At 40.9% G+C, this 24990-nt stretch overlaps 1 long non-coding RNA gene across 7 annotated transcripts in view; it reads right to left on the bottom strand.

Annotated features, from left to right (window-relative positions):
- Positions 1 to 3865: 3865 nt before the first annotated feature.
- Positions 3866 to 24990, bottom strand: part of LOC106783057 (uncharacterized) — a 59615-nt gene continuing 38490 nt past the window's right edge. For 6 of the 7 annotated variants that reach the window (XR_011437951.1, XR_011437949.1, XR_011437954.1 and 3 more), the window contains 3 exons: positions 20850 to 20964; positions 10105 to 17870; positions 3866 to 7749 (listed from right to left, as the gene is read on the bottom strand). This is a non-coding gene — a long non-coding RNA (uncharacterized lncRNA). Of the gene's footprint in view, positions 7750 to 10104; positions 17871 to 20849; positions 20969 to 24990 lie in introns of all 7 variants that reach the window. The other variant, XR_011437953.1, reaches the window with a different exon arrangement.

Genomic DNA, 24990 nt, shown 5'->3' with positions numbered 1-24990 from the left:
GGAGAGGGAGCGAGTCTGCTGGCAAGATAGACTATTATAGAATGTAATGTAATCATGGGACTGACATCTCCTCACCTGTGCCATATTCTATTGGTTAGAATCAAATCACAGTTTCTGCCCATATTTAAGAGGAAAAGTTTACATGTGAATATGAGGAGGCAGGGATTAGAGGGGCCATCTTGGATTTTTCACTCTTTCCCAAAAGTCGCTAATCCTCTTCTCCTCTACTGCTCCCTCACATCCTATTTTCCCACCAAATGAGAGTATTAGGAATTCCTCAAACATGATATAGCACTTTCACATCTCTGAGCCCTTGTACATTCTGTTCCTTCTGACTGGTATGTCTTTGTTCCACTTCTAGCCATCAGTCCATGCATGTGTTGGTTAAGTTCCTGAATAGTCAGGACTGAAAGTCAGCTCTGCCCTCCACTCAGCTTCCTGTCAAAATATTGGGTTCTACTTTACTTACACGGATTCTCTCTACCTCAGGTTCTTAGCAGAAAATATAATTTGGCCCATCTGTGACAAGAAAGCTATCTATGGGAGGCCATAGGAAAGATAGTACAGGATCTCTGTTTCTCTGATTACACTCAATTTTATTCTTGACTCAATCCATTTCTTTAGTTCTTGGTTTCTGACCTCAAGTGCAGCCCCCACCATGTTTCCAGTTTGGCTCCCTCCTCTCTATCTTTAGAACACTTATCAGAACTCTGCTTCCAGCTCAATCTGGGCCAGCTCTGTGGACACTCCCCATCCTAGCTCCTCGCCTCCCAAAGTTTCTCACCTAGGAAAACCAGAGTCATCTCTTTGGAGCATAGGATTCATTAAATCATTCATTCACTCAACTAATGTATCCTGAGTTCTTACCCTTTGTCAGTTGCTTGGTATCCAGTAATGAACGAGACAGGGTCTCTGTCCTGAGTGACTGACAACCTGGTGAGGGAGGTGGATGTAAGCAGATAATGGCTAAGTGTTTGTAATGTGCTATACAAAAGATATTCTAGCACAGGCATGGAGTCATGCAAAGGCCTCCTGAACTGAGGAAATGAGAGCAACTTACTGTGTCAGAATCAGATATGAAGTGCATAAGGAGATTTAAAAAATAAAACTAGAAGAGTTAAAGGTGGGTGACCAGTTACCACTTGTTAATTTTCAAATTAAAAGAAATTTGGACTTCCACAGGCAGTGAAAAGCCACCAAAGATTTTTTAATATGAAAGTAAAAAATATTTAAATATTGTTTGAGGAGGTTAACTTTGGTAGAGTTTTATCAAAAAGCTAATATAATGGTCCAGGTGTAGAAATAAAGAGGGAATCAACTCAAAAAGCATATTAGGGGCCGGCCCCGTGGCCGAGTGGTTAAGTCCACATGCTCCGCTTCGGTGGTCCAGGGTTTCACCAGTTCGGATCCTGGGTGTGGACATGGCACCGCTCATCAGGTCATGCTGAGGAAGCATCCCACATAGCATGACCAGAGGCGTTCACAACTAGAATATACAACTATGTGCTGGGGGCCTTTGGGGAAGAAGAAGGAAAAAAAAGAAGATTGGCAACAGATGTTAGCTCAAGTGCCAATCTTTAAAAAGAAAAACATTTTAGAGGTTTAGTTGACAGAAGTTGACAGTCTCTCGATGAAGGAGAGAAGCAAGTCTGGAATAACCCTGTTTATCTTAGGTAAATTCCCGAAAGATGGAACCAGGAATCAAAGATGGAACAGAGGAGGGGCTGGCCCTGTGGCAGAGTGGTTAAGTTCACTCCCTCTGCTTCAGCGGCCCAGGGTTTCACCGGTTCAGATCCAGGGCACGGACATGGCACCGCTCGTCAAACCATGCTGAGGCAGCATCCCACATGTCACAACTAGAAGGACCTACAAATAAAAATACGCAACTATGTACCAGGGGGCTTTGGGGAGAAAAAGGAAAAAAATTAAATCTTTAAAAAAAAAAAAAAGGTGGAACAGAGGAAGAGTTGCGGACTTGAGGATAAAGGCTCAGGAATGTGTAATCTTCTACGAAATTGGATATAGCATCAATATTTGAGCTTAAGCTATTTGCACCGTTCTCTGCTCAACACACAGAAGTGGATTGCTCTCTAAGTTAGGTTTTAGGAAATCTAGGAGGTGAAAGATAGAAATAAAGTGATCTTATTCATCGTGGATTTAAATACATCTCTCCTGGCACACATAGCCTGGTTTTCCTAAGTAGTAAAAAAGTCATGACTTCCTTCATAAACAGTAGTTCTGTGTTTGAACCTCTGGGTTGCCGGGCATATGAAAATGCTGTCCCAATGCATTTTTAAGATCCCAGAGCTGTAATCAGGCTGATTGTTTGTGAGTTATGAATGTATAAAAACATTTTAGTATAGGAAGCACTCGACACTTGAAAATAATGGCTTTTTGTTAACTACTGTTTAGCATAGCAAGAGTAAGTTCTCTAGCAGAAACTTAATTCCATAGAGGAAACAGATTTGTTACCTTGAAAATTAATATCAGCCCAATTCAGAGATAAATGATGCGTCTTACCACACACTGCTTGAGCATATGACATTCTCGAAAATATTGGTGCGCAGAAGAAAATTTCATATTTCAGCTGACATTACAGCCATTCTGGAAATAAGTGAAGAATATCATTAATAGACTATGAATTAAAAATTTTATTATTAAAGCAGTATAACAACATTGCAAAATATTTGAAAAATAGAGGGGGAAATATGTAATCCCACCATTTTTAAATTAGTTATAAACTGTTTTATATGTTTCCTTTCAGTCTTCTCTACATAATGGTATACGGTTAGAATAATAGCCTGCGTTCTATTTTATACACCCATTTTTCATTTAAGATTCTATTTAAGGCATTTCTATATTGCTATGTGATGTTCATTATCATTTTTACTGGTTGCACAATCTTCTAACAAGTGGATCCACCCAATTTACGTAGTATGATATTGTTGGATATTTTTTCTTCCAACATTTTTGCTGTTACAGATAACACTGCAATGAACATCTTCCCCAACAAACTTTTTCCCTTATTTTAGTTTACTTTTGTAGAATAAATCAATAAATTGACTTACTAGTTAAAATAGTGTAAATCTTTTTATGACTCTTGATTCACGTTGCCACGTTGTTTTTCAAGACGGTTGCATCATGTCTTTCCACTTGCAAGGTGTGAAAGTGCTATTTTCATTATACCCTCTCAATCATTTCCTTTAACTAATTTGAGTGGAAAAATAACTTATTTTGCCTTTTAAACTGCATTCTCTGATATTAGCAACCACAAATATTTTTACTGTTTGCCTAATAGTTCTTCTTCTAAATAAAGTTCTGCAACTTTATTTATGTGTTTGCCAGTTATATTGGGGTACTACTTTTTTCCTCATAACTGAATGTACTCTTCATATGTCATCTCTAGCTTTAATTATATCTGCTGAAATACTTTGTCATTTCTTTGGTGGTACAATTTTTCAGAGCAATTTAATGATCAACTAGAATTGCCAAATATAAAAATCCCTCATGACAAATCTAATGATATTTTTGTATCATAATGGCATTAGCACAACTGGTTCTTTATTTTAAATCACTATCCCTATTTATCTTGACAGGACTCCAAAGAACTACTCCCAGGACTTTTGCTGTTCCCTTAGGGCTGACTAATGCCATCATTCCAAATGTGTTTTCTATAATTGCACTCAGTTTTGAAAAACAACTTGAAAACCCAAGCGGCTATAAAAGGAGCTAATATAACATTAGCTACACATGAATATAAATCAATTCACATACTTAGAGATTATAATTTTTTAAATATTTAATAGAATTTACAGATTACAGTAAATATAGTTTCAAAACACAAATGCACCACACAGAAAAATTTAATTAAAGTGAAAAATAAGCATTTATTTTGGGTTCATTCAGGAGCATGTAGTATTTTCAATGTCTGTCCATTTGTACAAGTGTGATTAAAACCCATGGGAAACAGCACAACTGCAAGGTGAAATGAGAAGATCACAGAGTCTAGAGCCAGAAGACATGAGTTCAAATCCTGGCTTTGCCAATTAGCAACAACTGAATGAACTCAACTTCACTAATCCACATCTGTTTTCTCATCTATAAAATATAATAATAGCTTCCTCTATGCTCAGCACAGGGAGTTTGAGTACTTTATTTATCCCATATTCTTACAATATCACTTTCAGGCAGGAATTATAGCTTCCATCTTACAGGGAGATCTCTGACCTTTCTATTTCAACAGTCACCTCCCCTCTCACTCCACCCTTCCTGTCTCCCGTTATCCTCCTTCATTGTTCTCCACAGCACAACTCACCATCTGTTACACTACATACCAGCTTGCTTATATATTTACTGTCTGCATTTCGCCACTAGAAAGTAACCTCCTTAGGAGTGGGGATTTTGCTTTTTCCACTGCTCTATCTCCAGCATCTAGAATGGTATGGTCAATAGATATTTGTTGAATCAATAAACTATGATATCACTCTTGACCCAGGTTTCTCTTATAACTTTTCTCTAATATACATAATTTCTTTTTAAAAAATTATTTTATAGGCAGAAATATAATCTAAGGGACATGACAAACCTATTTATTTTTCTTTTATTTAAGTAGTAAATGAGAGAACATTTTTGATGGGAAAACCTTCAGCAATATACTTGAATTCCTCCTACACAGTTTTAATATGCTGTCTCTTTGAAGCTCGAGTGTTGTATCTATTGTTTCTAATTTATTTAAAATTCAGATTAAATATTAAAACATCAAGACATTAGATTGTGAGTTCAATACAATCTTTGGGCCTTATATTGAATCTCTGGTGGAATTCTCCAAGCCGGACATCAGAGTCTGAGTCAGCATAAATCTGCAGGGCTAAAGACTCTTCAAATCCAGTTTGTATATTATCCCGCACAAATTTATATAAAGAGGCAACAAAGTTTTACATTATAAATCCATGCAGGTAAAAACAGTTTTCCTGGATGGTTGAGTAGAAATGATAGCTTTGGAAATAGACAGCTGAGTCTTTTCCCTAGCTCTACCATAACTTATTAGCTATGTGACTTTTAATAAAGTATTTAATTCCCCTAAAGCCTCAGTTTCCACATTTATAAATGGCAATAACGTTGTTTATCTTGTGAGGTTGTGAGGATTGAATAAAATTAGCAAGGGAGGTAACCAGTACCGTGTCTTACATAATGCGGAAGCTCAGTAAATTAGCTCCTTCCCTCTGTTCCTTTCCTGATTAGGCAGAGTAATGATTTCAGAGGACTGAGATTTGAATCTTCCTTCTCTCATTACCGGTTGCATGAGTTTGGGCAAATTATATAATCACTCCATGCTTCCACTAACCCACCTGTATTAAGTTACTGGGAATAACGCCAGTCTCCTAGGTTTCTTGTGAGGATTAAGTGAGACAACTCAGGTATAGTGCTCACCACTCCGCCTGACATGTGCTGAGTGCCCAGGGAGAAAGTTTATTATTAGTAGCAGTAATAATATCTATATAAGTAAAATGACATTGAAGAACAGTCAGAAGGGCTAATTTCTCCCTAAGCTTGCTATATTAGACATAAATTTAATGAAAAAGAAAAGAAAAAATCTGTTCTTAAAGTCTCTTTCATTTACATATTTGAGAGTGCTGTCATCACTTTAGCAAATGCAGAAGACACTATGGTTGGTGGGATTTGTACCTCTCTTCATTTTCCAAATTCTCAACACAGGGTACTATGACCTCTACAATCGGAAAAATATTTACTTAAAAAAACAACAACAAAGTATGAGGCAGCATAAAATATGCACAAAAATAGTTTATGGTACTGCCTGATATGAACCAAGCAATGTATTGTGTCTTGTGGGCTGGAGTATTTCATATATTTTGCATGATGCTGTGTGCTGCCCCTGGAAATACATGGCTATTGGTTACCTTCAAGAAAATATGCTGTGACAAAGCAAGCACATTATACTCCTACCATTTGCACATTTTTTAAAATTCCAAGTGAAGCCAGCTCAACACAAGGTTGACATAAGGGAAGCCATATTGTAGAAAAGAGACCACGTCTTAACTTTGAATGATTGCTGACTAACTAACCCAGCTGGATTTGCACCCTCCAGGAGATCCAACTGTTCTGTAGATTTTATGACCCCTGCTTGTGCACACACTGCCCAGCTGTGATAAGACGATACCGTCTTTCTTTTGAGTTCCTTAGGAATGTGATGACGCCCCAAACAGAGAGTCTATGCTGATAGCCATCATCAATGAAAACTGAAAGATCTGGTGTGGCAACTCCCAGTCCGTAACACCAGAGGGTCAACATTCCTAACCCCCTCCCCTATAACCCACTGGCCTATCTAACTGCTTCAAGATTCTGCGCCCCCTTAAGATGGTTCTTTCGGACATTAGTCAGCCACCTTCCCTCTTGCTATCAAGCTGTAATAAAATGCCCTTTCTCTGCCACCATCTTGCCTCTTGATGATCGGCTTTTGTCTCTCAGCAAGCAGATTGTGCCCTTTGTGCGGTAACATAAGCAACAGCTCCCCAGCTTTACCTTTGGCATAGAGGTGATCCTTGCAGTGTTTGTTAACTGCTTCTTGTGGAGATTCAGGTTTTGGAGAGCTACTGCTAAATGAAAATTACTCTCATAGAGCTGAAAGATGAAAATGGTGTCAAAGCACTTAAGGGTTTTTGTTTTGATTTTTTTAAGTAGCAAGTTTTTGGTTAAGTTTAAACTATAAAACAAAATTTCTTTCTTCCCCTTTACCAATGTCATGCACAAAATTGGATAAGTTGCCTCAGTGCCACTGAGAACAGAACAATCCAAAGACACACAAGCTGAAGCAAGCTCACAATTCTATGATCATGTTTATATAGATACCTACATGTACCGCTTCCAACCTTCACTAGTCTAGGAGTTTAGTAGTTTGAAATGGCAGACACGTTCTTTGATATTACAAACTAGCTTACAGCTCCCTCCCAAAACAATGACACACACCTCCTTTGGGTTCCCCGATACTCTGATATTTATTGTCAGTTGGTTTACACTCCTAAACATGTACAAGCAAATCTCTTGGCTTATGAGTGAAAAGATGTGTTAATGGCCAGAAGGACAGGCGACAGAGGTAGAAAAATCACAGGGCTGACTCCAGCAGCCTGTCTCTATGGTGATGTGCTAAACTACACAAAATTATACAGAAATTCATTCTTAAAATCTCAACCACTGTTATTCTCAATGCTACAAGTTACAATTTTAAAGTCTTTAAATAAATATCCATTTCCAGAAAGAGTAAGTATTTCATTCTGACACTATCCATTCTAAATATGTTCTTATTATACCTAAAAGAGGCACTGAGGCCCCCAAAGCATTGAACTAAACAAACCAAACACAGCTCAACACTCTGACTCAATGGAGGATTTTTAAAAATGTCTTCATTCGGTCTTGGGTCTCCCTCTCATCGTGCAAGTTGAGATAAATGGAAATCGGAAGAGACTGTAAGGCTTTCAGCTGACTCTGCCTGTTGTTCCAAAGCTGCACTGAGACACAGCAGAAGGAAAAGCCATGTGGATCAGCTCAGACCTCCAGGCCCATCTCAGGGAGCTTCTCCACCCAGAGTCACTCAACCATTGTGTGCTTCAATTTCCCCACGAATAAGTTGAAATGAACCAGGATGAACTCCCGAGGTGCTTCTCGTTGCTAACAGTCTATGGTTTTCTGACTTTGCCGGTGTTGAAGTTCTGGGAGAGATTTCCAGGGCTTGACCTAGAAACACCAGGAGAAACAATAATACTTCTCTCTTTCTGTCTACCCCAAACAAACAAACAACAAAATGCCAGAAATGGAACAAAATAAAATTTAAAAACAAATAAGACAAAATAAAATGTAGTAATATCTACTGTGATCTATACTTAATTTTTATATTAGCTTGTGGAGGTTGTAAATAGCCACCTTCTCCCCAAATCTATTTTTTCTCACTCATCAATCTCCTCCATTTCTTTGAAAGACTTAACCCTCTTTATTTCATGCTCAGCTTTTAGCCCTATTCTCAATCTCCTCCTATCTTTATGGTTGTTCCTCTCTGACTTTAGCTTCTCTTCCTTTTCCCCCAACTTAACCATGTATTTACCATAAAGTTCAACTCAATCTCCTCTGCTCTTCTTTCTGTATTTTCACTTGTTGATGAAATCTTACTTTCTCATCTGTTACCTACTTTCCCTATGTTAAAGATTCTCTAATCCATATTCAAATGCAGGTTTCTGCCCTAAGCACATGTCTGTCTATAGAACAGGTATTTATATAATCTGACATCATGTCATTCTAACATGTCCAAAATTAAATTCACCATTTTCTTCTTCTCCATTTGCCAAGAAAAATCCAGGCAAGATCATCTCTCCAGTTCTTTCATTTTCATTAATAACACTACTCTCCTCTCAGGCCATTGGCATCAAAAGCTTTGGACATTTGTTTGTGCTTTGCTGTAGTTAGCGGGGAATCAGACAGCCTTGGTTCAAATCTCAAATTAGCCAAGTACTGACTTTATGACCTGGACAAGTTATCCAACCGCTCTGTGCCTCAGTTTCCTTGTTTGTAAAATGGAGATGATAATAACACCTACCTCATAGGAGAAGCACAAGAAGTAAATTGTTACTATATTGTAAAGTGTTTAGCATAGTGTCTGCTGTATGCTAAGTGTTTAGTAAAACACAGCTAACCAAGCAAACAAAAAAAAAAAAACACCAAAATATATTAATACCAGGAAAAATAACAAGCTGCACAAAAAAGGAAATGTAATCGTTATACACTATGTGTGGTCATCTGTGAATAATTGTGTCATAATGATGTAAATATTGAATAAGGACTCGAGCAAAAATTGTGAAATAACTACATCAGGAGGATGGGGAAAGGGCAGTATGTGCAGTTGAGAATGTGTGTGTGTGTGTGTGTGTGTGTGTGTGTGATATTCTGTGTCTGAGAGAGATGACGTAGGAGAGTGAAATCATCATTTTCCAGAGTAGAAAGCTTACATGTAATGTTTACAACAGAAACATCAAGAACTAGTAATATATGCATGTAATTGCTAAGCACAGAGGTACATGCTAAGAGGAAAAGATTAAATTAAAAAGCTCAGAGCCGGAATCAGGGTTGGGAGGGGATATATCTGAGGGCAACTCTTTTTATTCCTTAAAAATCTTATAGTAGTATTTGACTTTAAACATTATATCCAAATATTACTTTGATAAAAATAAGTTTTTGGAAAAGGACTCATTAAATCATGGAGTACGTGTTTAGTGATTATATGCATTCTGGGAAAATGCTGATATTTGAAGAAGGTATTGTTTGTCCATTTTAATTTCCCACACTATGACTTGTAGGTTAAGCTAAAAATATAACCTGATTCAGCAAATGGTTAGGAAAATTCATGATAAATTTATGGCCAAGGCATAAAAAGAGGCAGGGATGTCTGAATGACAGCTTAGCCTTCTGAGGGATCATGAAAGTTAAGCATGATCTCTGAAAAATCTCCATTATCACTGTTAGGAACAGAAAGCCAGGGTGCAGGCAACTCTAAACCTGACCTGCAATTCAATAAGCAGGGTTTCCTCAAGTGTGAGTGTTCATTCCAACAGTGGTCAGGCCCTAGATGGTTTGGATAACATCATCCACACAATTTCCGCTAATAATCTCTTCTATTTAAGCATGACACTTGCCACTTTTATAATATCTTCATCAGATACCATTTCCACCAAAATGCTTGGAACAATATTTATAAGAATCAATTATTTGCAAAACATAATGAATTTCATTAATTGAAACTACAGCTTCAGTACAGTTAAAAGAAAAAATCCTCTAAATATGTGCTGCCTAATAAATTTAGTTGGGTTTGTTATTCTTTCCTAAAAATGAGACCAACATAATTTACGGTATTTAATAAAAGTGTGGAATTCAAAATCTCCAATTATTAAGTTTTAGTAATTAATGGTTTAGAAGACTTTGTTAAAATGGTCTAAACCCAGTTTGATGGTAGGAGGGCTGGGACAGCATTAACCGGAAAATGCCTGGGGCTAATTTCTACTTTGTTATGGCTTGTTCCAAGAAGCTTTTGGATATCAATCGTACCTCATAAGCATGAGACCTCCTCTCTGCTACTGAGCTCGCAATGAATGGGGTGGCTTTCTGAGGAGGATGAGTACCACTAAGATGCTAAGAGACGTGCTGCTTGGCAAAATGAAGGGTATCATCAGAGAAGATACTCAGAAAGAGCTCCTGAAGAACACGTTCAAGCCCCTGGCATAGCTTTAGTTCTGCCTCTTCAATATCTTCAAGAGGAAGAAAATTAGTTAATCAGAAGTGCTATTCCAACCTGAATATGTGAATAAATGAAAATCATCAGGAGCCAAAAAATAAACCACAAGTGAATGCTTCTAAAATCAGCACCCTCAGTGCCTCCACAGGAAAGATACAGGCTTCCACGAAGCTTCTTTTCACACTTGGATTTCAAGGCATGCTGATGAGCACGTTTTCAGAGACTGCCATGAAACAAGTTTGTTTTCTCATGTTTCCTTCCCCCAATCTAAGAAGTTGAGTTTTGAAGTATCACAATGAATTAAGAATCTTTTTGCACATTGCTTTCTTGCCTAAAGTCACACCATCTTGGTTCCTAATTCTTCCCCTTCTCAGTCAGTGGAACAGTATTAAAAGAACTCCAAATCTGCTTTTGTGATCCCCACATTAAAATTTGCATTTGTTTTAAGTTCAGGCTTCTATTTAAAAGGCTTTCTCAAGGTTTAAAAGAATGAAATTCACTAACAAGGTGATACACTCATACTTAATTCTCCAACTTGACTGCCCATTGAAATTGCCTGGGGAGCTTCAACAAGTGCTCATCCTGGATCACATTCCCAGAGGTTCAGCCAGGGCATTCGAACTTTTATAAGCTCCCAGGTGAGTCTAATGTGCAGCCCCTGCTGAGCAGCACTGCTCTGGAGAACTGGTGCTCTCAACACCACAAAGTTTGTATGTTTGTCAGCCTTATTAGGTTGTACATTCCTTGAGCTGAGTGAATAGATTTGGGTTTTCTGTCTACTGTTTTGGTTTTTATTTTCTTCTATTCTTTGCAATGGCAAATCCAACAAAATAATTCTGCATAAATTATTTAAGGATAGCCTAATGATGACACATCTGTTTCTGCTCCGGTCTCAGTGAGTTTTCTGAATTACAAACAAACAAAAGAACCCTACTTTGAATCCACAACAGAATACTTCTTAGGATAATAATAACCAACAAAACTCAATAATGAAAATCATTATATATACTTTGCACTTTTCATGCCAGAAATTCAATTCTATTTTCAAGGATCACCTTATTACTACCCATAATAAGACTCTGGCAAGAAAATTAAAATGACCAGTTGAGCTAAAGGAATGTCAGGGTCAGACATCTGGTATATTTCCACTTGGTTTAATATCCAGTAGGTCAGTGTCATATTCAACAACCTAAAATTGGAAGGAAAAAACAAGTTCAATAAATTATCCAGCTTGGTTATATTAATTTCTAGAATTTGATTTTCATCCTTGTAATTACCATGGCAGAACCTTATTTTAAGAGCAATGAGAAGTTATTGAAGTCTCTTTAGTACCGGAATGACGTGGTTTTCTCATAGGAAACCTGGAAGAGGACCAAGTAGAAAAATATGAGTTGAATTTTGGTCTCCTGAATTTGGAATGTCTTTGAGACATCCAAGTAGAAGTGTCAATTAGTCACTTCGCTGTGCTGTGAGAAGAAAACATGCAAGTTCCTACAATGAGGAGGTAAACAAAATTACTGGCAAGATGAAGGGGTCTTGGGAAAGAGCGGAGAATGAGAACAGTGAGGAACTCCAACATCTATGGTCAGATACAAGAGGATAGCAACTAAAAAAAAAGACTGTAATAAATACACTTCTCTCCCAATCTCTCTCCATATTTCTAATTATTTCTTGTATAGAACTGCAAGTGGAATTATTAGATTAAAGAGCATTTAAAGTCTCTTGATCCAGACTGATAAACAGCTTTCCAGAAAGATTACACCAACTTTCTTCCCCCTTACCAGCACTAAATATCTTTGTCAACTTGGTGGATAAAAGCATCATCCTATTATTTCAGGCAACTGTAAGAAACAATTTGTATTATGGAAGTGTAAATGGTTTTGTTACATAAATAAGATCAAGAGGCTCGCAAATGCAGAATCGTATTTAAACTGGGACTAGGTAGCAAACAGCAAATGCCCAACAAACTTATCGACTTAAATTGAATTTAAAATATGATCATTTGTTTTCATAGTCTGTTTCTAACAAGGAAAGGTTCCAATATTTGCTTCCTTGGCCATGAGGAGGAGGTCCCAAGACTGCTCAGATGGTCAGTTCAGGCAGAGCCACCTTCAGAAGTCTTTCCTCCAGCAGTCACTACCAGGATGCTGCTCAAGGAGACAGACTCTCAATAACGGTGCTTCCCCATGTGGCTGGGAACTTCAAAATCATTCTATTAATGTTTTTAACATTGCTTGGAAAATGGGTAATGCCTAACACATTTCTTTGTCAATCAATAGTATAAATTCACATAAAAATTTACTGAAATGTACTCCATTTTCCAGTTATCCCAAGAACAATGCATCACACATCTGAATATATCATGGTTGAGTTCAAAGTTCAAAGTCTTTTGGCTTCATTGTCTAATCTTAATGGGACAAGATCCGGGTTCATCCCAATTGATATTCTTCTGATATTAATACACATAATTATTTTTCTTAAAAGAGATTGCAGTCTCTTGTAATGTATTTATATTTTTACCTGAGTTCATTTGAGTTATTACAGACTGAAAGGACATTTATTTCATGGACTATGTTTTAAAATTTGTTCCTGTCCTGCGTATTACCTGCAATCCTGTTGCTATCTACAGCTCCCTCTCACTCTACTTAAAAGGGCAACATGTCTCCTTGTGTAGAAATTAAAGGACCCCCAACTTTTGCTCAGTCAAGCTAGTTGGCTTTGCCTGCTATGAACTTGTTCCAGCCGTTGTCATGATACGTTGCTTTAAGTTTATCCTTCAAGTTGTACACTTGCTTTCAATTGCTTTCTTTGGACAGTAGGTAAAGGCTCGCACTGCTTGGATTTGAATCCCAGTGGGGAGGATCAGAATTTGCCACCCCTAAATGCGTCTCTTTGGCTTGACTATTTTTAAGAACAAAAAAACTCAAAAAGAAACTTTGACCTTCCTCTTAACTGCCTAAAATAATTTAAGATAGACGGCCTGTCCCAGGAAAGAGCCATCACCATAGATAACTCTGGGTATGGTAGACTGGAAGAAACCTTGCTAAGCCCATTTTCACCAAAGTTTTCTCTCTCAGGTCCCGTTGTCTATAGATTTTACCAGATGTTTGCTTTTCCCTCTCCATGTGAATTGCCTTCCTTTCATTTGAAGTTCAAAACCACTACCTCTAACATCCTCCTTTGTCCTTAGCTTAACATGGTATTTAAGGCAGTGGTTTCTACCATTTTGGTGAGTTACTCAGTTTTCCTGGGTTTCTCGCATGTATACATGTTATTAAACTTTGGTTTTCTCCTGTTATTCTGTCTCATGTCAGCTTAATTCCTAGGCCAACCAGAAGGACCTAGAGGGTAGGGGAATAGCTCTTCCCCTACAACAGCATCACCCTTTACAACCTGCGTGCTCCCAGGAAGGCTCTTTAACCTCTCAGGTGGCTCAGTTTCCTCATATGTACTCAAGTGATAAATACTACCTACCTCCCACCGATAACTGAGCAAGTACTATGTATTAATTATCATCATTTTGCCTGGTTGTTTTTGCCATTGCTCATTGATGTTACTGTTTTTTGTTTGCTAGTTTAGGGGAGGGGGCATGAAGGGTGTACCTCTTGCAACTCTCTCCAGCTTACAACATAGCCATGGTTGGAATAGTGGTCTATCCTTTCTAATTTCTCAGCCCCACTGACTCGGGGACTGTGATCTTGGTGTGCCTTGGCTTCCCAAAGCAAAAGCGCAGCTCATGGGAATCTCCAGCACTCATTTCCCAGAGACTCTAAGTGACACACACCATATACACACTCAAGTCCTCTCCGAGTATCCACACCAGTAAACACGTGATTCTGTGCATATGAAATTCAGCTCTTTCCCTCCAAAGAAAGAGATAAGCCATGGAATCCTCTCTCTCTCTCTTTCTCTCATACACACACACACACACAGATACACATGCACACAGTCTCTCTGGCGGGTCTGTGAAGAATGAATTTGAGAGCAAGCCCAAGGCTGGGAGGCCAATTGGAAAATTAGTGCAACCATCCCTGGGCATTGGCTTGGGGGAGGGGGCGGTGGACAGAAACAGGAAATGATGAATGTGTATCAGTGAGAAGCATAAACAGTACATTTTACATGTTTTTAATACACATTTTCTAAAGCACACAGAACATTGGGAGCAGGGACTAGAGCTATAATTTCCCTGATCCACAAGACAGAGCGGGCTTTGTGGGAACTGGAATAGCCAGCCTGGCCCAGCCTGTGTCTCTCACACCATCTGGGGGCCAGGTCTTCCCACTGCAGCCCAGGAGGGACTGGCGTAGCACCTCCAAAGCCACGTCCTGCAGCTGGCTGCTTGGCAGGAGGGCGACAACATGGGACACACGACTGCCACATCCACTGCCCCTAATCCAAGCTCGAGAACCTACTAGACAGGGACATCTGATCCCCTTGGGCTGGGCTGGAGGGCTGGTGGCAGGTTGGGAAGACTGAGGGTGGGGGTGGGAGGGAGCCATCCTCATTTTCCCCTCTTGGGCACTGTCATCAGCATCACAAAGGGACCCAGCTCACCTGGGTCAGGGCAGGACACAGGAGAAGGGGCAGCTTCCCTCTGGGACGCCACATCGCTTCTGACTCACGCAGGGCCTGCAGCTGCCACACTGAATTTTTAAACAAGCAGGCAAGCAAAAACTTTTGCCTCTAAGCACATCCCATACCAATATCTCCATTTATAAGCCTTACTGCTGTCTCTCCTTCTATTAATAAAGTCAAACCATTGTTCCCTTGCTGTTTTCCCTGGCTATTCCTTTGTATTTCCTTTGCTAGTGTTTGGGGAACTCCCTCTTGCTCCCTCCCTGTGGGCCTCCAGGGGAGGCCTATTAGTTAACCTGTTAGTTAAAGTTTCCATCCCTCCATTTCCTTCCCTGCCTGCTACCCCATTCCTGGACAGTAGCCCTGCCCAAACCTTTGGGAACCTCTTTGAATGTCTCATCTATTTGCAGCCAAAACTCTGGCTGATAGACCCATATTTGCCTGAAATTCTTCACTTTAGTTCTATAGTCTGAAATTCACTACTAGCTTTAAGCTTCCTATTCAAAATGCAGATATTTCTGCATAAGTAGTCAGTCTTTCCATACAAATTAAAATTGTTCAATCAGGTTGTTTTTTCCTAAAAATCTAACAGAGCAGTTCCAGAGGGAAGTTGGTGTGGTGGAATCAGTGAACCTTGATGAATAGGGTACTTGGGGAGCACGGCCTTGTTTGCATGCTGAGTAGGGGCATGCAAATAGTCACTGCAGATAGTTTGGGCATCACAGGCACGGGGGGCAACGGGAAACAGTCCCAAGCTCAAGGAACCACTTTCCTACTTTACCCGGTCTGGGTAATATGTGGGTATTTGACTTCTAAAGGCAGGAAAAGGAATCATGACACAAACACTAACATCTTACAATCCAAGATTTTGAGCCAAAAGTAATCTTTAAAAGCATATGAAGACTTTACCAAAATCTGCAAAACATAGAGGAAAGACTCTCTAGAGGAAGAACTATCCCTATACCCTCTAGGTTCTCGTGGCTGGTCTTAATACCGAACCTCTTAATCTCAAATTTGCGTGCCTGATGTGCAACAAGCCAATGACTGAGACATCCGTGCTTGGAGACAGAGAAAGATTTGTTCAATTGGTCAGAATAAGAAGGCGGAAGGATAGGTTCTCTCAAATCCACCTTAACAAAAGAAGAAAGCAGGGGGTTTTATAGAGCTAAGAGGCTTGGGAAGAGGAGTTTCAGAGAAACGAAAGGGAAATCCACGTTTCTTTCACTCCAGATAAGTCATTGGGCAATCAGACTTCTCAGCATCTTCTCAGCAGCTGGCGCTGGTTATCTGGTGATCATAACTTTCTTGAAGGTGTTCTTTTTTTACTGCAAAACAAGCTCATAAATCCTTATGACCTGTGAGTCACCCTTCTGGTTAAACAAGAAAATAGCAAATTAACAAGATTAACTTCTTTTCATCTGTGTCTATGTTGGGAACAAGGTCAAGAATAATCATGTTCTTATTGAATATTTTACAGTAACCCTCAAGTACCTGGCTTCAGGCTAAGAATTAAATTGACATGAGACAGAATAACAAGAGAAAATCAAACAAATTTAATAGCATGTACAGATTGATGAAACCCAGAAAAACTGAGTAACTCACCAAAATGGCTGAAGCCACCACCCTAAATATCATCTTCAGCTAAAGACAAAGAAAGATGTTGGCGGTAGTGGTTTGGGACTTTAAAGGGGAGGAAGACAAGACACATGGTGATGGAAAAGCAAATGTTTGGTAACAAATGTTTGCTGGACCATCTATAGACAACGAGACAGAACTTCAAAAAAATGGGCCTTAAGGGGTAGGCCTGGTGGCATAGTGGTTAAGTTTGGCATGCTCCACTTCAGCTGCCTGGATTCAGATCTGGGGAGCAGATCTACACCACTCATCAAGCCATGCTGTGGCAGCATCCCACAAACAAAACAGGGGAAGATGAGCACAAATGTTAGCTCAGGGCCACTCTTCTTCAAACAAAAAGAGGAAGATTGGCAACAGATGTTAGCTCAGGGCCAATCTTTCTCACCACAAAAAAGTGGGGGGTGGCGCTTAAAACTAAACAAAAAGAAAAAAGAAAAAAATGGGCCTTGCTAAGTGCCTTCCTGTCTACCACACCCAGAGTTATTTATGATGATAGCTCCTTTCTGGGACAGGCCTTCTATCTTAAATTCTTTTAGGCAGTTAGGGGGAAGGTCAAAGTTTCTTTCTGAGTATTTTGTTTTTTTCTTCTTCTTCTCCCAAAAGCCCCCCAGTACACAGTTGCACATTTTAGTCGTAAGTCCCTCTGGCTGTGCCATGCGGGACACCACCTCACCATGGCCCAACAAGTGGCATCACATCAATACCCAGGATCTGAACCCACAAAACCCCAGGCCCCCAAGGCAGAGCATGTGAACCTAGCCACTCGGCCATGGGGCTGGCCCCCAGCATTTTGTTCTTAAAAACAATCAAACCAAAGAGACACATTTTAGGTTGGCAAATTCTAATCTCCCACAACTCTTCCTAATCTAGAGTAAAACTTAATAACTTCTATTGCCACGTGCCCTATCCGTATCTCACAGACACGCTATAGATGCCCCTTCAGATCCTTTTCTCTGGCACTTCACACTCCCCCAAGCTTTCCACCCCAACCCAGACAGAACAGGTGTTCTTTGGTTTTATTAACCTGTATTCTCGGATCTGTTGGAACTCAAGAACAGATGTTGGCTCTCATTGTAATTCCTTGATAAACTTTTGTCTGAACTATCAATAAATAAATAAGTGTGTCACTATAGAAAAGAAGAGAGAGAAAAGAAAACAAACTTTATTTTTTCATAAGACAAGGGAGTTGAGCATCCTGTCTTCCTGATTTTCTACTTCTTTAAGGTTAGCTTCTCATGTCTAAAACGCAAGACACACATTCCAAGCTCTAGGTTAGCACGAGAACAGCTTCCATCCTCATTTGAGGAATTGCACAATGTTTGATTTTTACAGTCCAGGAAGCTAACGACCTCATGAGTATCTTCAGTTCCTAAAAATAAGCAGATAGATAAGTTAACAAATAAACAAAAACAGGGGACTACATTTATTTGCAGATACATTTACGAAGTTCTAGTAGAGACTGCAAATATAAAGACTTATGGAATTAAAGGTGATAATGGCCCATGGGAACAAAACAGTTTTTAATCAGATTTAAAAATAGATTTTTAAAGGAACTGACAAGGACTGCAGGTGTTCCTGACGTTTTGTGGAAGACCAATTTACCTCCCTGTCAACCAGATAAGTCCAGAGTTATTGGACCATCCTACAAAAAAGGCCTTGAACTTTGTAGAAGACCATGCCATGCTGGATGTCCTGTCACTCCGTTCAGGTGGGGGCAACAGGTACATAAAGCTTAGGTGCAGTTTCTCTGGAGGGAGCCTAGACTACACTACTCCTAATTGAAATCCACATCAAGGACTTTCTCTACCCTCCACTTTCAGCAACCTCACCCAGGGATCATTTTGGAACATAATATCATCACTGTTCCAAATTACTTTTTCTAAGCTGATTTTCCTCTGCCTGAATCTCCCTACTTAGCTTTTAAAAAAACTCATTGGATACAATTTGTAAGCTTCCTTATATATTCAGGAACAAAAAATAGAGAAAGAGAGAGAGCAAAGTGGAGGGGAGAAGAGAAAGGAGGAGAAGAAAGGAAGAGAGTGTGGTAGTTTTCTATACTGCCTCTGTCCTCCACTAACACACAGCGCCTATCACCACTGTGCCCAGAACATAATATGCCAGAGAGAAGGAGAGAGGGAGAAGTACCTTGAAGTAGTAATCTAGTCACATAATTTCAACTGTCATACTTTTTTGGAAGGTCCCACAATGTTTAGCTTCAGCCACAAGCTTTCTCCTAGTTTCATATCTCCACTTGTCTAGCAGCTAGATTATTTCCACTTGGATGACTCATTGTCACTTCAAAGTAACCATTTCTGGAATCATTTTAACTGGCTTCATCCCCAAACCAGCTCCTTTTCCCTGAATTCAAATTTCTATTAATGGCACCAAAACTTTCCAAATCACTCAACCCAACCCCATGTCCCATCATTGACGCTTCTTCCCTCTTCTCACCCTCATGCCATCAATGTTTTCATCTTCCTGATATTGTCCCTCTTCTCCATCCCTTCCTTTCCATTCTTAGCCCTATCAGGCCCTTATCACTTCCTGGGTACCTGAAGTTCTAAAGATAAACTCCAGTAGCTTCAGTTTTTTCTGGGCTCATCCTGAGAGGATATTCTTTGACCGAACGGAAAAATTACTGAAGGGACTAAATTAAAGAAGAGGTGAAAAATGTAATAATGATAATAACAATAGTTAACATTTATTGGGCACTTACTATTTGTCAAGTATTTCTTAAAAGCCCTTTACATGGATTAACACATTTCAGGCTCACAATGAAACTCTGTGAAATGAATACTATTTGTACTTTCCTTATAATAAGCAGAGAACCATGAGAGTGGAAATAAAATTTGCATGGTGTACTGGGAGGCAGAGGACCTGGATTCAAGGTCTCAAAATCATTTTTTGTAAAATGAGGGGGTAGAGGAGATAATCCCTATATTCTCCTTGGAAATAATCTGAGATTCTACCTTATAGCTGAGGTGAGAAATTTGGTATAAAATAGAAAGATAATTCTGGAATTCTCCAAATTCTATTCTATTCTCAAGGAGTCATTTGTAAAGAAATAACGATTCAGTCATTCAAAACATTCTTTGACCACCACAAAGTACTACCATTGCCAACAGATGGCTGTTGTGTCATTTCCTATAGCCTTCTCATCTGTGTCAACTCTTCCCTTATTTTTGCTAAAGTTTTACCTGAGACAGATAACAGGCCAAAGAAAAGAAGAGCTAAGAAAATGTAATGAATCTTCATGGCAAGGCAGCTCAGAAACAACTTAGTGTCTCAAAAAGATAAGCCAATATAAATGGAGACGACTTTAGAATCAGAATTCCTGTAGATAGTCTCATGGGTGAGCAGGACCTTACATGCTCTGGTCTCTCTCAGATTTGTGGGGAGCCAACTCCCCACAATCCCTGTATAGTACTTCCTATTTGTTTACATCACATTATGACATATGCAAGCCCTTATTACATCTTCACAACACTTCTTGCTCGTCCACGTCCCTCTACACTGTCTCAGTGACTCACCCTCAGGGCTTAACCTCGGGGTCTCTTATCACTTAAAAGATCTCTAAATTGATGGCCCCTTATAGGTGGCACCACCTTTCTGGACACCTGTTCCACTCCCTCTACACAGGAGCAGTACTTTCTCTTACTCTACATATCTCCTTTCCTAGGCAGGGCATCGGGTTCACCAGGACTGGTACTGCCTTGAATACCTCCACAAGGTCATTGGTAGATCTGAACCTTCACAACCCCAACTCATCTCCCTCTCCTCCTAAGTCCGAGAAGCATTGTTGAAGATTGTCATGTGATTATGCTAGTATTTCACTTTTGTCTGTTTTCAACTGGGCTCTGGTGGTGGCCTTCCCATTAAGTGTGACAACCGCAAGGAATGGGATTTTATCTTCTCTGACCCTGAGCCTACACAGTATCTTAAAATGGTAACACTCGTAGAAATTTGATGAACTGTTGAAATGACCTTTTTCGCTCTTTTTGTTGTTGTTACTCTTCTATTGACTTCTGTCACCCCAATGGGGCTGGTCATATCAGAACTAACCGGTGTTCCTCCCTTTTCACGCAGATTACTTTAAATCTTCCCTTTACTTCTTTCTTTCCTTAAAATTTTGAACCATCACTTGTATATTCCTTCGTCTCTCCTTCTATCCACATTAGAATATCTCTGTCTTTGCCTCCATCCCTTCTCATCTTTTGTTTCAGAAGAGATATCACTTCCTCCTTCAAAATTGATGTTATCTTCCTAGGCTCTCTCTCTGATCCTTTCCTATTTCCTTCAATCCCAAATTTCAGAATCCTCCATCCATGAGGTAGACCACAGTACTTACGGATTGGTATCATCTTGGATTGGAATTGCTTTAAACATGTCTGAAGATGAATGGGGAAGTTATATTTCATGTTGGACGTACATGGTTAATGCAAGCCTTCGCACAACGTTAGAGCCTGTCTGACACAGAAAATTAACGATGAATCCTCCAAATAAGCTATAATTATATATTTTTATCATATATAACTTCTAAAAAGAATTTAAGGCAGCTCACTTAACATACACACAAGAGGTTAAAAAGGAGCAGATTATAAAATTGGGTTGGGAAAAATAAGCTAAAATCATAGGTAAGCTAGAGATGGGCCACAAATTTTGATTGAGTTTCTTGCAGTAAAAATAAAAGAAACTAAATAGTTATAGAAGTCACCAGGCCAAAGCAATCTTGAGAAAGAAGAATGAAGCTGGAGGCATCATACTTCCTGATTTCAAACTATATTACTAAGCTATAGTAATCAAAACAAACACATTGATCAATGGAACAAAATAGAAAGCCCAGTAATAAATCCACGCAATACAGTCAATTAATTTACAACAAAGGAACCAAGAATACACAATGGGAAAGTACCGTCTCATCAATAAATGGTCTTGGGAAAACTAGATAGCCACACAAAAAAGAATGAAACTCGATCCCTATTTTTTTTTCTTTTTAAAGATTTTATTTTTCCTTTTTCCCCCAAGCCCCCTTGTACATAGTTGTATATTTTTAGTTGTGGGTCCTTCTAGTTGTACTATGTGGGATGCCGTCTCAGCATGGCTCGAGGAGTGGTGCTATGTCCGCGCCCAGGATCCTAACCCTCGAAACCCTGGGCCACCAAAGCAGAGAGCTCGAACTTAACCACTCCGCCCCGGGGGGCAGGCCCCTCAAACCCTATCTTACACCACTCACAAAAATTAACTCAAAATGGAAGAAGAGATCCAAGATGGTGCCGTGAGTAGTCCTCTTTGTCTCTCCCCCTTCGAGTCTACAATTATTTGGACACTTATCGCTTAACAAAGGATATCCAGACAGCATCTCAGGACGTCTGAGAGACCCACACGACTATACATCGGAAGGCGGACAGACTTTCCTCTGGGAGGATGTGGAAATAGGTGAAAACTCTCTGACCCCAACCGAACAGCCTAGTACCTGCAAGCGGCTTTCTTCCAACGGACGCCCCCCAGAAGATCAACACACATCTAGGGCAGGAGCGAGCACACAACAGAGGAGTGACGGTGGAAACAGGTGACCAGAACCCTACCTAAACCCCCCTCAATTACTCCTAAACGCAGAGGGAAACTCTAGAGTTACACACCTGAGCCCACAGGGAGAGTCTCTCCCCGCCATTGGCGGGGAGATCCCGCCTAGTGTTCACGGCGCCCGGAGGGTCCCAGAGAGAATCGCTGAGGGTACGGAGGTCCCCCGGCTGCCACTGCCTGCATGGTGGGGCTAGGGATTGCCAGAGATCTCGGAGCGGACTGGGGCTGGGTGAAGCTCCAGAGGCCGACTCGGTGCCCTGGAGGGGAAGCTCCAGAGTTCCGCCCAGGCAGCAGACAAAACTCTCTGTCTGCCATTAGTGGAGGGGCCACGCCTAGCATTCACAACTCCAGGAAAGTCCCGGAGAGAATCCCAGAGGGCGGGGCCACCCCCAGCTGCCGTTGCCCCCCCCGTGGGGCTAGGGATTGCCGGAGATCTCGGAGAGGACTGGGGCTGGGTGAAGCTCCAGAGTTCTGCCCGGGCCACAGACAAAACTCTCTGTCTGCCATTAGCAGAGGGGCCACGCCCAGCATTCACAACTCCAGGAAAGTCCCGGAGAGAACCCCAGAGGGCAGGGCAACCCCCAGCTGCCATTGCCCACCCCATGGGGCTAGGGATTGCTGGAGATCTCGGAGATCTCGGAGAGGACTGGGGCTGGGGGAAGCTCCAGAGGCCGGCTCTGCGCCCCGGAGGGGAAGCTCCAGAGTTCTGCCTGGGCAGCAGACAAAACTCTCTGTCTGCCATTAGCGGAGGGGCCACGCCCAGCATTCACAACTCCGGGAAAGTTCCGGAGAGAATCCCAGAGGGCAAGGTGACCCCAAGCTGCCATTGCCCACCCCGTGGGGCTAGGGATTGCCGGAGATCTCGGAGAGGACTGGGGCTGGGTGAAGCTCCAGAGGCTGGCTCTGCGGCCCAGAGGGAAGCTCCAGAGTTCTCCCTGGGCAGCAGACAAAACTCTCTGTCTGCTATTAGCGGAGGGGCCATGCCCAGCATCCACAATACCGGGAGGGTCCCGGAGAGGAGAATATCAGGCAGGGCAGCAGCTGACCAGCTACCACTGAAATCAGGATCTCCGGCTATCCCCCACGACAGGGCAAAGGGCTCCCCGAGTTCCTGGGGAACAGGATGGGGGCTGGGTGGAGTTCCAGCGACCCACCTCTGTAGCCTAGGGGGAAACCCTACAGGCTCACAGCAGCCTCAGGGAAAGCCTCTGCAAAGCACTAGTAGAAAGCACCCATCTGGCAGCCACAAGGCTGGAAGACCCCGGGACAAAAGTAGCATAGCTAGGTGAACTAACCACAGACTGTAGAAGATGCCAATAGCTCTCCTGCGACCCATAGTGGACAAGTGAGATTTTGTGGGTGCCGACAGTGACGGAGCGACAAATATAAGTGATCCCACCCCTGGCCGCTGGAAAAGCCCATAACACCGTTGCAGACCCCAAGGAGGGAGCACGTCTAGGTGGGCTGCAACAGTAGGCACCAGCAGCCTGAAGCCCCGCTGCGACGGCCCCCACAGCAGAGGAGGGAATCCAAAGGACCACTGTGACTACGAGGAGGGGCCCAGGCCCAGTTAGCAACTGCAGATAGGGTTCCTGGTTGGTGCAGTATAAACAGCTGCTCCCCCACCACAGCAGCAGAAACAAGTGAAAGGAGCAACTAAACTCTATCTCTATGCGGAGGCACAAATCAACAACATCAAGCAATATGAAAAAATACATTAAATCTCCAGAACAGAAGGAAAATAACAAATACACAGAAAACAACCCCAAAGAAAATGAGATATATAACCTAAATGATGATGACTTCAAAACAGCCGTCATTAAAATACTCAATGAGTTAAGAGAGAATTCAGACAGACAACTCAACGAGTTCAGGAGCTATGTCACAAAAGACTTTGATACGATAAAGAAGAACCAAACAGAAATATTGGAAATGAAGAACACAATAGAGGAGATTAAGAAAAATCTAGATGCACTGAACAGTAGGGCTGATAATATGGAGGAAAGAACTAGCAATTTGGAAGATGGCAATATAGAATTGCTGCAGGCAGAGGAGGAGAGAGAAGTAAGACTAAAAAGAAATGAAGAAACTCTCCGAGAATTATCAGACACAATTAGGAGATGCAACATAAGGATTATAGGTATACCAGAGGGAGAAGAGAAGGAGAAAGGGGCAGAAAGCCTATTCAAAGAAATAATGGCTGAGAACTTCCCAAATCTGGTGAGAGAGATGGATCTTCAGGTGACAGAAGCCAATAGATCTCCAAACTTTATCAATGCAAGAAGACCAACTCCACGGCATATAGTAGTGAAGCTAGCAAAAGTCAACGACAAGGAGAAAATACTAAGGACAGCCAGGCAAAAGAAACTAACCTACAAAGGAACCCCCATCAGGCTATCAGCAGATTTCTCAGCAGAAACTTTACAGGCTAGAAGAGAGTGGAATGATATATTCAAAAATCTGAAGGACAAAAATCTACAGCTGAGAATTCTCTACCCAGCGAAAATATCCTTCAAATACGATGGAGAAATAAAAACTTTCCCAGATAAACAAAAATTAAGGGAGTTCATTGCCACAAAACCTCCTCCTCAGGAAATCCTCAGGAAAACCCTCATTCCTGAAAAATCCAAAAAAGGAAAGGGGCTACAAAACCAAGAGCAGAGGAGATAAGTAGAAGGACAACAACAGAGAGTAGCAGGTCTTCATCAGAACAGATTAAACCATGGGACGAGAAACAAAGGAAATTCAAGAAAACCGGAAAACAAGACACAAAATGGTAGTGGTAGGCCCCCACATTTCAATAATCACTCTAAATGTAAACGGATTGAACTCCCCAATCAAAAGACACAGAGTGGCAGGATGGATCAAAGAACAAGACCCAACAATATGCTGCCTCCAGGAAACAC

The sequence above is a fragment of the Equus caballus genome, chromosome 4 (genome assembly GCF_041296265.1).
Source record: "Equus caballus isolate H_3958 breed thoroughbred chromosome 4, TB-T2T, whole genome shotgun sequence".
NCBI classification, from domain to species: domain Eukaryota; kingdom Metazoa; phylum Chordata; class Mammalia; order Perissodactyla; family Equidae; genus Equus; species Equus caballus.
This window is presented reverse-complemented; position numbering and strand designations above follow the sequence as displayed.